The sequence below is a fragment of the Xiphophorus couchianus genome, chromosome 15 (genome assembly GCF_001444195.1).
Source record: "Xiphophorus couchianus chromosome 15, X_couchianus-1.0, whole genome shotgun sequence".
NCBI lineage: Eukaryota > Metazoa > Chordata > Actinopteri > Cyprinodontiformes > Poeciliidae > Xiphophorus > Xiphophorus couchianus.
This window is the reverse complement of record NC_040242.1, coordinates 7,144,410-7,159,687: the sequence shown is the minus strand read 5'-3', so window position 1 is coordinate 7,159,687 and position 15,278 is coordinate 7,144,410. Positions and strand designations below refer to the sequence as shown.

Here is a 15,278-nt window from a genome sequence, read left to right as displayed (position 1 = left end):
CATGAAAAACCACTGTCATTCTGTGTTGCCTGCTTTGTCTCGAGAGTAATGCATGTTGCTTTTCATAAAGCACGCGCATTGCTTAGACTGACTGCCCCTGCAACCAATAAATAACTTCCATCTGCACTGGCACAAGGAGAGGATTTTTATTGACAATGCAGCATAAAATAAAAGAAGAGCATATATATTGCACTGGCTGCAACATAAGCATTATAAATTCATTTTATAATTCAATCAATAACCAAAGCATTGGAAATTAGACTTTCCTGGCCAACAGAGCTCCCTAATACCCAGGAATACCATTAAGCGATCATAAATTGAACATCACAGTGAGGTCTAATAAGAGATATTACAACCGTATTCTAGGAGCGGAACGCTCCTGGAAATGTTTCAAGATGCATCTATTAGGTTAATATAACAATAAATCCTTTCTTTAAATGCACTGCAATTACAATAACTGTCAAAACATGCTGATGTGATGCTTTCTCCCTGCTTTGTAGATCTAGTTGCTCCGCGCTTTAGTATTTTGCTGAGCCAACCGCATGAAAGCCTGAAGTAAAGCTTGCTCACTGTGGGAATCACAGCTGCTCCTTCACGTCGGTTGTCCTTGGGTTGCAGAATGATTGTAAAAATAGCATGCAGTGGCCAAGGGTAATGAACTCAAGCTGATAGAAAGCGATAAAACAAGTGAATATATCACCTGCGCTGAGTCACATTAACGGTGACAAAATGGTCGTTTTTTTTTTTTTTTTTTTTACTGTCGGATCATCATGAAAGTCTGTTCGTGTTCCTCCTGGCTACAAGGAAATAAACTGTGAAAGTTGAGGAAAGTTTCTGAATTTTAAATCAGCTGTAAAGAAACCTAGCAGAGAATGATTTGTATGATTATGAACATAAAATCCACTTTTCATAATTTTTTTCCAATAAGATGGCCATGCTGCTCACTATGCTAAAAGAAAAAGAAAAAAAAAACGTTTCAAGGATAACGGAAATCATTTCTGGTCTATTTGAATTTACAACAAAAGGCCTGAGATGTTAGGATCAAGGATTACATTCAGTCTCTTATGGCTATAACAAATCCATGTACCTTTAACAGGCAACTACTTAAAATTCCACTCCTCTTCCTTCTCTGCATTATCAGCTGAATCTTTTGCTGATGACCCCAATTAAATCCCCCTCACTCCATTGTGCAGCGATATAAAAAAAAATAAAACAACTAAAGCATGCCGTGTCCTCAGATACATCCGCAATGTTTTGAAAAGCACAATATGTACCAAACAATGCATTTCAGCTTTCATTGGTATATTTACAATTTTGTTGTTTGTGTTTTTCATCATATTTGGCTTGAGTTAGTGATTTCCTATATTTCCCAGAGTGCTTTTTAACAAGCGCTATAAAAAGAAAAGCAAACAGAAGCATTAGCATCTTAGTTCGACCCGTAAAAGAAAAAGACGGTAAGCATGGCGGATATTTCTGGAATCCAGACAAAAAAAAGCTGCATTTGAGTTTTTAAAGGCGACAAAATAGTTTAGTACTTCTATGTATGTCTTTGTCAAAATCAGTTTCTATGGTGATCAGCCTTTAAATATGGAAAACCTGCAAAAACTCCGGGCTGGCTGGTAGTACAGGCAAATGCATGGATGGACAGACGGAAAGACATGATGGGTGGACTACTCAACAGGTGGACGGACGGATGGATGTATATCTTTTATAAAAAAGCAACTTATTTCCAAAGCTCATTTATTCAGCAAGTAAACAACAGAACAAGCAAATCACTCCAACACCGATATTTTTCCACCTTCTACTTTCTCTTATGATTCCACTCCTTGAAAATAGAAACCTTTCCTTTCTTCAGATTGTGAACTTTTACTGTCCATCTTACACACAACCCCCTTGAGTTATACAGAGTATTTGTTGGCATTTTTTCCCCATTGTGAGTAAGTGTGCCATCAGTGCCTGACTGACGATTTTGCGGTTTCTTCACAGTTTGACTGCTGTCTGATTACCGCCCCGCCGACTTCCAGAGCACCACGCTGTGCCAGGTGACAGGACTCCTGCGGCTGAAATCCAATCAGGCCAATCCTCTCCGATCCCTCGCAAACCGTTTCAGCCAACGGCCGCACGCCGCCACATCATCAGCAGCACACACTGCAAATGCCACATGCACTTACAATGAACTTATTGAGAGATATAGAGCAGCAAACCATCCACATTAATCACCTTACCTCTTGTGAACTTGGCAAAGACATATGGGAGGGAGGGAGGAAGGGGTTAGGTGTTAAGTAACACTGGATCACTTCCAGCTTTACAAAGCAAGTAACCTTGCTTCATGACCTCTCGGTGCAGGTCAGAGAGATTAATTGACCCCTTCAAGATCAATAGTTCAACAGCAATCACAATGTTGCCTTACTAATGCAAACAAGCCCTCCAGGAAGGAGGACTAGCAGGAGTGAAACTTCTAGCTCCCCACCTGTGAGCAAGGTAATGCCCACCTTTCATCACATTCCAGTGCCCACTTTCCAGGGCCTGGGGATGAACCCTCTGTGGACACGTGAAGAGGTCACACACAGGGCACTCGATACTGGTTAGAACTAAATCAGATATTCCTGGCTAAATGGAGGACATTCAGCGTGTGTGCGTGTGAGGGCATGCGCGTGTGTGTATGTGTGTGGCGATGGAGTGGCTGCTGGGAAACTCCGACTCGGCATTGAAAGCAGAATAATCCCAAATTTTGCCCCACGCAGAGGCAGGCCTGTCACACAACCTTTTCTACCCAAGTGTGGGAACTGCACCAGTTCTGTCACATGAGCTCATAGTCGTGCTCTTTTCTGTCTTTCTGCATGTTGCTGTGGGCCTGGGGACTCTGAGTTCCAGTTGGGGCTATTGTCACTGTGATCCTAATGTCCAGCGTCTGGTTCTTCAGCTGTTCTGTTGTGTTCTAGAAATGATCTGAGTGTTTGTGCCTGAAGCAAGGCAGCCATCTCAATCTCTTCCTCTATCTGCTTTTTCCAAACTCCAAAACCTTTGTCCTGCGTATCCTTTGATGCTATCAGAGTGGGTTGTGCGCTCAACACACTCCAGTTCAGAGAAAAAGGTCTTGAAGACCAAAGCGAACTCAGATCCAGCTTTAGGTAAGGCGCTGTGTGGTGCCACTTTCTAAAACCCAGAAAGCACAGTGTCTTCTCCGGCAGCTGAGAATTTTTCACAGCGTCTCTGAATCCCTCCAGCCCTCCGTGCTCGCTCTGATCCCGTCCTCAGCCGTGGACTCACAGCAGCTAAAAGGCACTTTTAAGGGCCAAGGGTACTGAGCACCAGGGGAATCTGCGAGGATGTGGGAGGTTTTGAGGGAAGATGGGGGTGTGGATGGTGGGGGGTGTTTGTGTCCCACTGTGAATCCCTGAGCAACTTCTGATGAGCTAAAAGTTCCCACTGTGTGTCATACCCATTTGAATTCAGCTGTTAAGGAAGAAAAAGAGCTGGAAACCTTCATTTGTTCTGATGTAGTTGATCACACTCACAGAACTACACACAAAAAAAGTTTTAATGTAGCAAGTAGCATTTATGAAATGACAGATTAACACAATAATGAGATTGATTGTTGTGTTTTTTCCTTTTACAAATAATCTGAATAATATATCATCCATGTGTATTCAGTCTCCCTGTATCAACAGTTTTTCATTGCTTTTGTAGCTAAAAATATTTAGCTATGTAGAAATTTATGAACTTTTTTTTTGCAAAATAGCTCTAGCTCAGTCAAATTGAATCAGAGCATTCGGGAACATAGGTTTTCAAATCTTTGCAATGATTCTCAGCTATAGTTCTAAAAACTGAGTTGGCAATTCTAAGATATGAAAATACGTCATTCTAAATTATACAATTGTGGGTTTAGCTATAGGTTTAGGGTCATTAATATGCCAGAAGGTCAACCTTTGTGCAGTTTAAAATACTTCCAGAGCCTCTTGAAGGGTTTCTACCAGGATTGGCCAGTATGTAGCTCAATCAATCTTCCTGTGAACTCTGAGAAGTGTCCCTGTCCCTGCTGAAGAAAGGCATCCACACAGCATGATGTAGCCACCACAGTGTTTCACAGCGGGGTTCTTTCTATTTCCGGATGACGGATTAAAATGTGCTTTGGAGGAGTCCAGACCTTGGGATATTATTTAATAGCTTAACCACAGTCCTTTTTCAAACTGGGCTTTTTTATTCCCTAATGTGCTCCAACAAAACTCTAAAGCCCTAACAGAACAGCTGTATTTTTAGTGGGACTCCATTACACACAGATGCCAATTAGTTGCACTGGATTTTATAGTGTGAGTGAAGAGAGCCGAACACTGGCCAAAAGCTCACCACTGTCCTGCAACATTTGGATGCATATCTACTCTGACACACCTAACTCAAAAGGATAAAATAACCTCCTTGGCATGACAGAAAGTTTTTAAAGATCTGGCCATTATAACTTGCATAGTTCAGGAAGCAAGTGGTATCCAAAGATAAAAGGACAGTACCTCACTGGGACTAGAGCTGCTAATCCTTGCTCAATTCCATAAAATCTCCATGAAGTTAATGGTTGCAGCATGACACAATGTGAAAAAAATGGAAGGGGTATGAATACTTGCAAGGATTAATTCAGAAGGAGGAAGAAATTTATGCAAAACCACAGGAGGTCAAGGAACTACAAAGTTATGTGCTTCTTCCTATACCAAGAAAAAAAAGGGGAATGGAAGTACAGGATGCCCATTTCTGGACAGCCCCAATGAGCCAAGAAGACTCACTTCCCAGGCATGGATGCTGTAGCAATAACTGCCCAAGATATAGCAAAACCAAACACACATAAGTCTGCCTAATGTGAGGACAGAAATACACATCTTTTCTAATGTTATCTTGGGGTTTTTTTCTCTCCTGCTGAGCAACATCCCTGCAGGGCCAAACAGAGCCAGGGTAGCAGACCGTCTGAGGTAGCGTTCAGGTCAAGCCCTTGCTCTGGTAACAACTGAAACAAAGGCAGGCCACATTCTAAGCTAAACTATGACCCAAATCTAACATCGTAGCATCTTTGATAACCAACAAAAGATAGCTCTATGTTATATAAATCCATTGTATAGAAACAAAATCCAACCTAATGCCACAAAGCTGTTGAGTAGAGCTACTATTGTTCTTTTCAAACTGAACTATTCCAAACTCCTCAGTGAGACAGGAAGATAAACAGCAAGGGGCTTCTGGGGCCTTACTCTTTCACCTGCTGGAGAATGCTATCAGCCTGGATCAGTCTAGCTTGTTCAAGCTGAGCTTCAGCAGCCTCTCAGGCCGGTCCTCGCCACCATTCTCCATGGAAACCTGTCTCACACTCACCCTGTGATTGGCTCACACAATCACCAGACAGACACTCTGTCTTACAATACAGATAATAATGGCCCTCCGCAAAGGATGACAGCGAGGAAAGACTGATGGAGGAACAGCTTTCTCCTACAGACTTCGGCCTTTAGCCACATTCTGAAAATATATAAAAGAAATTCAGTGCCTACATACATACGATATAGATGATGTTCTCTTAAAAGTCTTCACCACAGAACTGGGAGAAAAACAAGTACTGATCATGTCAAAAAAATGTGTATTATATATTTTCAATAGGTTTATTGACATGAAGTTAACACTAAGAGTGGTTAAAAGCCCAAGTAATTGATACATACATAGAAACCTCTAATGACACTCACAATAGAGTGCACTTATCTGACCAATCTTTAAAAAGCCTGACCTGCCGATTCCAATTTTGGCCAATACAGATTTTTTATTTGGTCTAAAAAAATTGCTATCGATAAACTGGCTAAGTTGGGAACCGTGGGGTGACTTTTTTTTAACCATGCACACTCAGACCTAAGTGATGGGCACTTTGAAGCTTGTTTAAAGTTTCCTGCAGAACATTTGAACAAACCAATATAACACTGGGAGAGTATCGTCTTAGGACATAGGATTAAAACTGGACTCTTTAAATGAAATTGCACACACCATGTTTGTAAGAGAAACATGAAAACCAGCATATCAACTGTGAAGTTAGGAACTGGGAATATTTTGGTGTGGGGTTGCTTTCTAGCATATGGTACTAAAGTGGTTTCATATAGCAAAAAGATAAATGTAGTTGGGACATTCTTAACCAGCTTAACAATATAAACTGTCAATACCAACAAAGGCTTTTCTCCTTAGAATTGAAAACATTTCACAAAGCATTTTCAGTATTTATTTTCTGTGCCATTCCACGTTATTACACAAAACCTAATTTATTGACTGTTTTGTTTTTGATTCTTTGTACGTTTATGTAACTCAGATAGTGAATTTTGTGTCAATAGCCCCATTAAAAATACATTTATTGTGGAAAATACTGACATGTTCAATTGTTATTATTGCCATTGTACGCATTATTAGATTAGTAATTGGTTTCAAAAGATGGCAGAGAAAAAATAAAGCCAACATGAAAGGCAAATATTGCACAAAATATCAACCAGTTGCAAACAAACGTTGTTTTCTTCACATAACACATAGATATTTATTCCCCACATTTAACACAGGCATCTTAGCCTAAAACTGAGGTTCCCTGCACTGAGATGAACAATTCCAACAATACAATGCTTCGCTATGAACATGCTTCCTTTGGTCACTCTGTCAACACAATTTGATACAAGAATTTCAAGGTCTTGCATAGAGTTTTTACTTTCCTGTTGTTTATGCTCAAAGTATGAGGCACTCCACCTCAAAATATTTCTTAGAAATAAATTCTGCTTCATTCAGGCTCCCCCCAAAACCCCATCGCCATTATCAACCTACTGATGTCTTTGGAGGGGAAAAACCCAAGATATATCTGGAACAACGAAAGCAGGGAAGAGGATGTATACACAGCATACTGAAGCCAATATCAAGCATTATACACACACTGTACACTGAGCCAAAACACTGTGATGCTTGAAATTAGAATGGCTTTTCATGCAAACATGGGCGCTAGCTGTGCAGGTGACGGGGCTGCTGCTGCAGACAGAACTGAAATGAAAAACAAATCCGAGTGCTATTATAAATAAAACTACACTTGGCAGTGAGTTGCTGCACAAAAGGAAAAAGCCAAACAAACACAGAAAGGCTCCTCACCATGTGACAAATGCCAACATTTTATATACAGGTTAAATTATCACAGGAGTCACCGCCAATTTTTGCTCAGTGCAGCGCGCCTAACGGCTTTGGCAGAGCAACACTAATGTGTTTAATGAAGTCATTAGTCAAAAAATGAAGACAGACAGTGGTGTGAGGTATTAGACGTGGGGCCATAAAGGGCAGAAAGAGAGAGAATGAAATACAGCAAACAGAGCCTACTTCTCAAAATGCATTACATATGCATGTGACTAGGTGTAAACATGACAGGAAAGGTGCCAGCGTGCTGAAGTCATTTGTTTGAAAAGTCAAAGCTGGTTTCTACTAAAAAAATTTTTAAAAAGCTTCAAAGCCTTTCTTGAAAATATTAAGAATAATTCTGACTGCCCTTGCTATTATTTGATTTAATCATCAAAAATTGCACAGCCTTGAATTAACTACTCCAATGTAATTATTTGCACTTGGCAGATATGAATACCTAAGTTCAGTGCAAAAAAAAAAAGAAAAAAAAATGGCACGACAGCCCTGATCAAAGCAAATTGCAGCCGAACAGTGAGTCACTTTTGCTTTACGTAAAATAATTGGCCTCTGACAGTTGAAAGCAGTTTAGATTTAGGCAGACATCTATCTGAGTAAGGCCTGGTCGCTGCTGCCGAAGTACAAGACTCGCGTCCCCCCCGCCATCACCGCTTCCAACTATGGCACAAAGTGCTGTCGCCGCAACATATACGGCTGTTTACTTATTCATGAATGAATTAGGGCAACTAACTCAATCAATCTGCTCTGCCAGTAACCAAGGCAGGCTTTATAAGATAACATTAATGATGAATTACTTGTCCATAGGAGTTGAGTTTCCTTCCGCCTTACCAGCAGCTGCAATTCTAGTAGGAATGTTTGTGCAAATGGATTGGGAGTCTGGAATTATTACGGCACTTATTGTCAAAACAGTTTGCTGTCATGTGAGGAAGATGAAAAGAGTCTTATAAAATAAACAGCAGAGATAACAAATAATACTGGACTTTTTCTACATCTTGTTGGCAGGACAACTATTAGTGGTGCACTCCACAAATACGGGCTGTCAAAATGAAGTCACGAGCCAGAAATGACAGCAAATATGTGCTGTCAACTCTAAAAACGGCATGTCTGTGGTGAAACTTGGTAGTGGCAGTGTCATGTGGTGGATTCCCCCCCCGCCCCCCCACAATGTGAGCAGGGAATATGGTCAGAGTTGATGGCACGATGGATGCAACTAAACACAGGACAGTTCATTAATAACTTACGTCAGAGGCTGTAAAGAAGCTTGTGAATGGGGCAGAGTGAAACCGTCCAACAGGACAAAAACCAGAAAACTGAAGTCAAAATAGGTTTAGATTATATAATGTGTTAAAATGGCATAGTCAAAGTCCAGATTTTGATCTAATTGAGAATCTGCGGCAAGACTTGACAATTAGTTCACAGATTCTCTACATCCAATATGACTGAAACAGCAACAAAAGAAATATTCCTCTGGAGCTGCAAGGCTGGAGAAGACCCTATAACTTGCTTGATCTATTACATAAAAATCCAATAAAACGCAGTGCAGTTTGTGGTGGTAACAATAAATCATGGAAAAGTGAACAGGTCACAAATATTTACATGCAATGTATTGGATGCGTGCAGTTTCCAAAGAGCTGCACATTTACACCAAGTCATTTCACACCATCCACGTTTAGCACATCATTGCTTCTGCATGACGTCTTCCGGCCTCTGTAATCATAACAGCTTTGTAAAGTTGTGTGAAACAGAAGTCACCCTGTCACTATCCTGGTGTAATGCCAGACCGTTTCGTTTAATCACCGTATCAGAGGCCTTATTAAACCACACCTCAAGACACTGAAAGCAAACTCCTGCCTGGCTGGCTGTGGTGATTATCACCCTGCACATTTCTCATCCTGGCCGCAGCGATGATGCTGACCAAACTGGCAGCTGCACTCGCAGCAAAACAAGACGACACAAGAGGATGCACAACTAATTGTGTCATGCGGGTTTCTTTCCAGGTTGTGGGTCACATGTGTTTCACTCTTCTTTCTTTCTTTTACGGCATTATCTCATGCAGACGCCACACCATCACAAACAATACTTATACTTAAGCTAAGTGCCTTCTAGCTCTAACTGTACCTGAAAGAAAAGCTGTCAAATAAATGATTAATTCATCCACCACACTGAATGTACGGTCTCACAACTGAAACCAAGGTAACAACACCGGTCCTACTTGCTTTGCTCACTAATAAACAAAGCATGGCACGGAGCACCGGCTAGCATCCTCACATCCCCAACAGAAGACGCACAAACACATCCGAGCAGCGGCGCTCAGATAACGGTAACAGGGATTGCTCTCTGCCGTGACCGCTATTTGGCTACCCTGATCTCATCAGCCGCGACGCAGTCAACAGGCCGGGAAATGTAAGCCGAAGCGCTGCCTCCTTTTACAGCGTTTGCGTTCAAAATGAAAGCGATAGTTCGCTTCCTACCTTTATCTGACGCGCCAGCTTCCAGAGGCATCCGACCGGAGGGACGGCGGCGAGGCTGCTGGAGGCTGGGTCTGCTGCGAGTCTTGTTGCTCCAGAAAACTGAGCAGAAAGGCTGCAGCGGAAACAGGAACTGGAGGAGCTTGGGTCTCTGAATACGGCAGTCCAGTCTGCTCGGTGGGGATCTACTGAATGGCCGGTGTCAACACAGAGCGGGGAGGAGGGAAAACACAACATCCGGTGAAGAATTTCAAAAATAAAAGTCTTTGTAATTTCATCTTTGAGTGGCATTTTTGCCGGGGCTTTACTTGTGAAGTTATCAAGTCAGTTTATTTACATCGCGCCAACTTAAAGACATATAATCTTTACAAAAAGCGTCGATTTATCTCCAGAAATATGGAACACAATTCAAGATCATTTCATAAAATCATATTATGAAATTCAGATCCAGTAAGATAAAGTGCGGTTCAATCCAAAGTACACTACAGGACCATTAGAATTAGACCCAGCCTGAGGCAAAGAAACAAGTCAGCAGAAGTGAGCAAACTTCCCACACTAACACAAGATCTAAATCTCAAACTTCACATTTGTAATCAGATGACTTTTTGAGGTGAACCACATGCTTAATCATGTACACATAGCAACTTTTAAATTAAGGAAGTATAGCCTAGGGGTAGGTCTATCCATCCATCCATCCATTTTCTGTTCACCCTTGTCCCTAATGGGGTCGGGAGGGTTGCTGGTGCCCATCTCCAGCTACGTTCCGGGCGAGAGGCGGGGTACACCCTGGACAGGTCGCCAGTCTGTCGCAGGGGGTAGGTCTAATTTACTGCAATAAATGCAGAGTGCAGAAAAGAAAAGCAATTAAATAAATTTCCCTGATTCATGAATTTTATTGTTTCTGCCGCAGACCAGGAGTTTGAAATTGACTAAGTTTCTGAATGGTTAATCACCACAGTATTTCAAATACAGATGAATAATGCAAAATCACAACTGGATGTCATTCAAACTCTTACCACTAAATGGGAACAAAGGGCCTGCAATGTGATGCTTAGTGTTGGTAGAAGATGCACACACAGGCACCTCGGCTGCATTAATAAATCCAGAAATAACTTGAGGCAAATTCACAACCATATAGTGTAACAGAGGTTGCATAGAAAGTAACCAACAAACACAGCAGTTATGCTCATACAATAGAGAATCTTCAGACTTTCATAGTTTTGTTAAAGGGATGGTGTCATATTTTCCAAGCACATAGTGTAATTTCATGATGACATGATATAAAGCTCAAAAAAGTCAGTTTTACATAAACCTAAACCTCTACTTTTTAAATGGATTAGGCTTTCCACAGTAAATGAATAGTGAGTCGGCATGCACCATGACCAACTGTTAAAAGGATACAGCAGTCACTTTTCTTTGTTAAAGAAAAATACGATACACGTAATTAGTAGCAGATACAGCTGTTAGAGGACAATGTTTTGAGAAACATGGTTAAAGAGACTAATGCTAATCCAGTAGATTCATCTATAGAATACAAAAGACAGAAGTTATAGTAAAGGGTTGTCTTCAATGGCTTTTTACAGGAAGGAGACAAGGCTAAGCATGGGCCAAGAGTAAATTAAGAGAACAAAGTGTTAATGACAGCAATAACTATAAATAATGCATAAATGCAGTAAAAGGTGAAAGTACCAGGGAGAGAGAAAGAGGGCAATGTTTCCCCCATTATTTTACAATGTTTACACAATCATTTAAAACAGAAATATCAAGCATTGTTGCTAAAATATTCTACCCTTAATTACTATTAGACTTAATAGTTATATTTAGTTGATGTTATTTAGTCATTTCATAATGTGTTTAAGTTCACATCTTAAAGGATTTCTTGCCTTTATTTTTCAAAATGATTGATGGGTTTGTACTTTGAAAACTTAGAAAATGTGGTGTTTAGAAAAACATATATTTAATAAAAAGAGCAATTCTCTTTTTTTGACCCCAAAAAACTCAGTTGCTCTGGCTTCTGCCCCAATAATCTCTGCTAATTTCTGGCTCTGCCCTCTCTGATTTTACTAATTGTTTTGACTGTGAGTTAAAATCTGCCGTTTGCAGATTTGCAAGGAAACCCGCAAACATAAATAAAAATGAAGCACAAATTTCTCCCATCAGTTCCTCAGTCTCCATATGCAGAACTCACCTTTATCATTGTTTTCAAAGTGCCTCCACCTCCCAGCAGAGGCTTGGGAATAGAATAGAATAGGTGATTTATTTTGAAGGCGTAGCAAATTAATTTCCTGCATGCGTGTGGCTGATGCAGGTTGGCTTGATTTTGGCTGCTGCGGATTCTGGTGTGAGTGGGTTGGAATGGAAGCTGCAGTGCGCACACCAGTGTCAGGTTGTTGTACTGCATTCACTCGGGCTCACATAGAGAAGGAGATGATGCCAGCTGGAGTCACTCCCTTCTCCTCTGGAGCCATGCAGTGTAATGCAAAGTGATCATTCCTCATTTATATCGATATTGCCTATTACTTCCCAAGAGGTGTGCTCGGTCTCAGCCTCATCTTTTTAGATTACAGTTTGCAGATTAGGAATCTAAGACAAACTTGAAATCCACTTTTATATCATGCATGGAAAATCCAAGTTTGGAATATGAGAAGAATTTACACTAAACAAAGAAATTTTATATTATACAGAGAATTGAATAGTATGACTAAATGTAATAAAAATAAAATGAAGCATATTTGAAACACTGGTGAATACATTAAAATTAATTTACATATAAATATATAAATATATATGTTTTAAATGGCTAATTTGAGGATTGTTGGTGAGTTTACAATTTTTTTCCAAACTGAACTATTCACTTGATTTAATTTAAAGTTTAAAAATACTGAATTTTCCTAAAATGAAATAAACAATTTTAAACTGCGTTGAATAAACTAATACACAAACATTTACTTCACAATTCTGAGGAACAACCTGTTAGATTGAGTTCATCTCCTGACTCCTGAGCTCTGGTTTAGACACTGTTTAAAAAATAATTGGTATTCCTTGTTGGTAACTCTATTAAATTTTCACATAGCTTCATGGAGCAACTCTAAAGAGATGCAAAACAATTACACAGAGCTACAAAATGGCACAAAGTGAAGCGCACAACCACAAGAAAAATTTAAATAGCAGAAAATGTGCAAAGCAATTAAAATGAGATACTGAACAAACTCAAATGGACTGCAAACTCTTACACACAAAATAAATATGCAAATCAAGACAGAACTGACTAAAGGGAGATGCTAAATGAATACAAATAGATACAAACCCCAGTGCAAATGCGGAGGGAAGTACTCTTAAACACAAAAGGACAGCAGGGAGATGGCGCATGATGCAAAACTGCAGCAAATACATGCAAAACGGCTGCAAACATCAAAACAAATGAAAAACTGAAACAGAGACACTCAGAAAAGGAACTGAAATGTTGACAAAATGATCAAGTGAACATGCAAAAATGACAGCTCAAAGGTAAATGAATCAAGAAGAGATGAAAATCGTTTTTTAAAAATATTGAGCTGGTTAACAAGGGATGAAGCAAACACTTCATAGAACAATTAAAATGGAGTAGAAACATATGCAAATGCTAAAATAAGTATAATTTCAGTTAAAAGACAGTAAATCAGAAACTTGTATAGCTAACAAGTTGATAAATCTCCTGAAGGAAAGATTCAAGGACCAAGTGTAAGAAAATGAAGAATACAGATTCTTTTTTTGGACAAGGTCCATGTTTAAAGTCAAACTTGAAGGATGAGCTTGCCTGCTGGAAATCTGTTTATCTGTATTTTTCCTTGATTCAGTTTCCACCTCTGCACTCTCAGCTTTTGGGAAAAAGTTTAGTCTTTTTCTATTTGATGCTGATGCAAAATCTACCCATTTACATTTATTAAAAGCAAACCTGGGCGGACAGGTTCTGGATCAGTCATCAGTTACACGGCTGGTGCCGTAAAGGTTACACTTCATCAAATTCTGCTCTATGCAAAGACCTGCTTATTCAGTGATTTGGTCTAATCATTCAGATTAAATGGCATTCATTTTTTATTGCGGTGGGTCAGCTTTGTACAGCAGAAGTTCATTAACTTGAAACATACTCAATAGAGACATTCTCCCTCACACACACCTTTCATGTTGCTAAATGATGCCTTCCTGAAGCAAAGAGGAATGTGAGCACAGTTGCTAATGTTTTGTAGACATAACTATTCCTTTTTAAACTCATGAATTTACCCCAGTTGGGGTCAAGTTGGTTTGCAAAGGAAAGACAAACCACATGCATACATCTTCTTTTAGTACTGGATGCTGTGAAACAGTAAACAAGCTTTCAGGTTGCAATTTGTTGCCTCTAAATGTATAATTTACCACAACACTCCATGAACCACTGCATGCTGTTTTCCTACCCCCATTTTCTGTCTCCCGTGAGAATTAAGCCACTAAATCAAATTCATAATACCCACAGGCTTTTTATTTGTTGCCTCTATTTCATGAATTTTTGAAAAATATGCAGTGCGCCTCTGAGAGGTCTCTCTCTCCTGTGGCAAGGAGCTGAATCACAATAACAACCCTCGCCTACATTTGTTACACACATATTTTCCGTCTTACTTAGCTGTTTCAATGACTAATGCTGGCAAAACACCGCCATCATGTGGTATAAGAGGAACTGCACATTTCTACACAAACGTCTAGGCCTGATTCACAGGCCTAGACGTCTGTGAATCAAGCCTGCTTTGGTCCAAATAAGAATAGAATAGAATAGAATAGAATGGGTTGGATAAGTACAAAAAAAGTGCATGTATATTTGTGGATAAAAAGAAACAACAGATTATCTAAAAGAAATGAGAAAAATGTGCTGACAACAGCAGAGATGTACACATTTATTTTGTTTGTCAAGAGCAGTGATGGTTACGAAGTCTTCTAGAAGGGAGGATCTGCGATTACGCTCCTTTGTGCACCTAGCATGCAGCTGCTGAGTTTGTTAACTTGTAACTTTTTGAGTGGTTTGTGTTTTTTATACAAAACACACACACAAGCCAAAAACTGTTGCTACAAATACAACATTCAGTCTGTTTATTGGTCAGATGTGTCTGGGGCAGGAGTACCAAAAATAAATGTAAATACAGGAAGCAGATGCTTTGCTCTGAGTTAGTAGAAAACATGGAAAATGAATGCCTTGTTTCCACTGAGGGGAACCGTTCAGGTCAGTGCATTTCAGTAAGCTCTTTTATTTGTTTCCATTGCAAATGAAGACATTCAACTGACTTTTACTGCACCATTCCTGGGCCCTCTTCAGTTGTAAGTCCAGAGGATAATGGTACTATATGGTAAGGGTGGAGCTGCTCAGATGACAGAGTATTTGATTGGGGGAAAGAAAAGTGTCACTGCTTGCGACAAGTATAAGACAAACTAGTGTAATTGCCCTAGTATGATGCCATGCTAAGTGTTTGCCTTTAACACCCACCTGACCCTCCAGTGAGAGTTCAACTAGTGTTGGAAATACTCTCCTGAATACGTTGGACCATAAAATAGCATACCTAACCGCACTGAGCCAAGCTGGAGCGCTCTTTGTTAACAAGACATTATTAAGCCATTTGAGTTATAATTGAATTGTAC

The 15,278-nt window shown here is 40.0% G+C and overlaps 1 protein-coding gene across 2 annotated transcripts in view; it reads right to left on the bottom strand.

Annotated features, from left to right (window-relative positions):
* fut8b (fucosyltransferase 8b (alpha (1,6) fucosyltransferase)) overlaps positions 1-9,839 on the bottom strand; it is a 112,010-nt gene extending 102,171 nt beyond the window's left edge. The window contains exon 1 of one of the 2 annotated variants that reach the window (XM_028040569.1): positions 9,642-9,839. The gene's annotated coding sequence lies outside the window, so the exon portion shown is untranslated. The remainder of the gene's footprint in view (positions 1-9,641) is intronic. The other variant, XM_028040570.1, reaches the window with a different exon arrangement.
* Between the last annotated feature and the right edge of the window lie 5,439 nt (positions 9,840-15,278).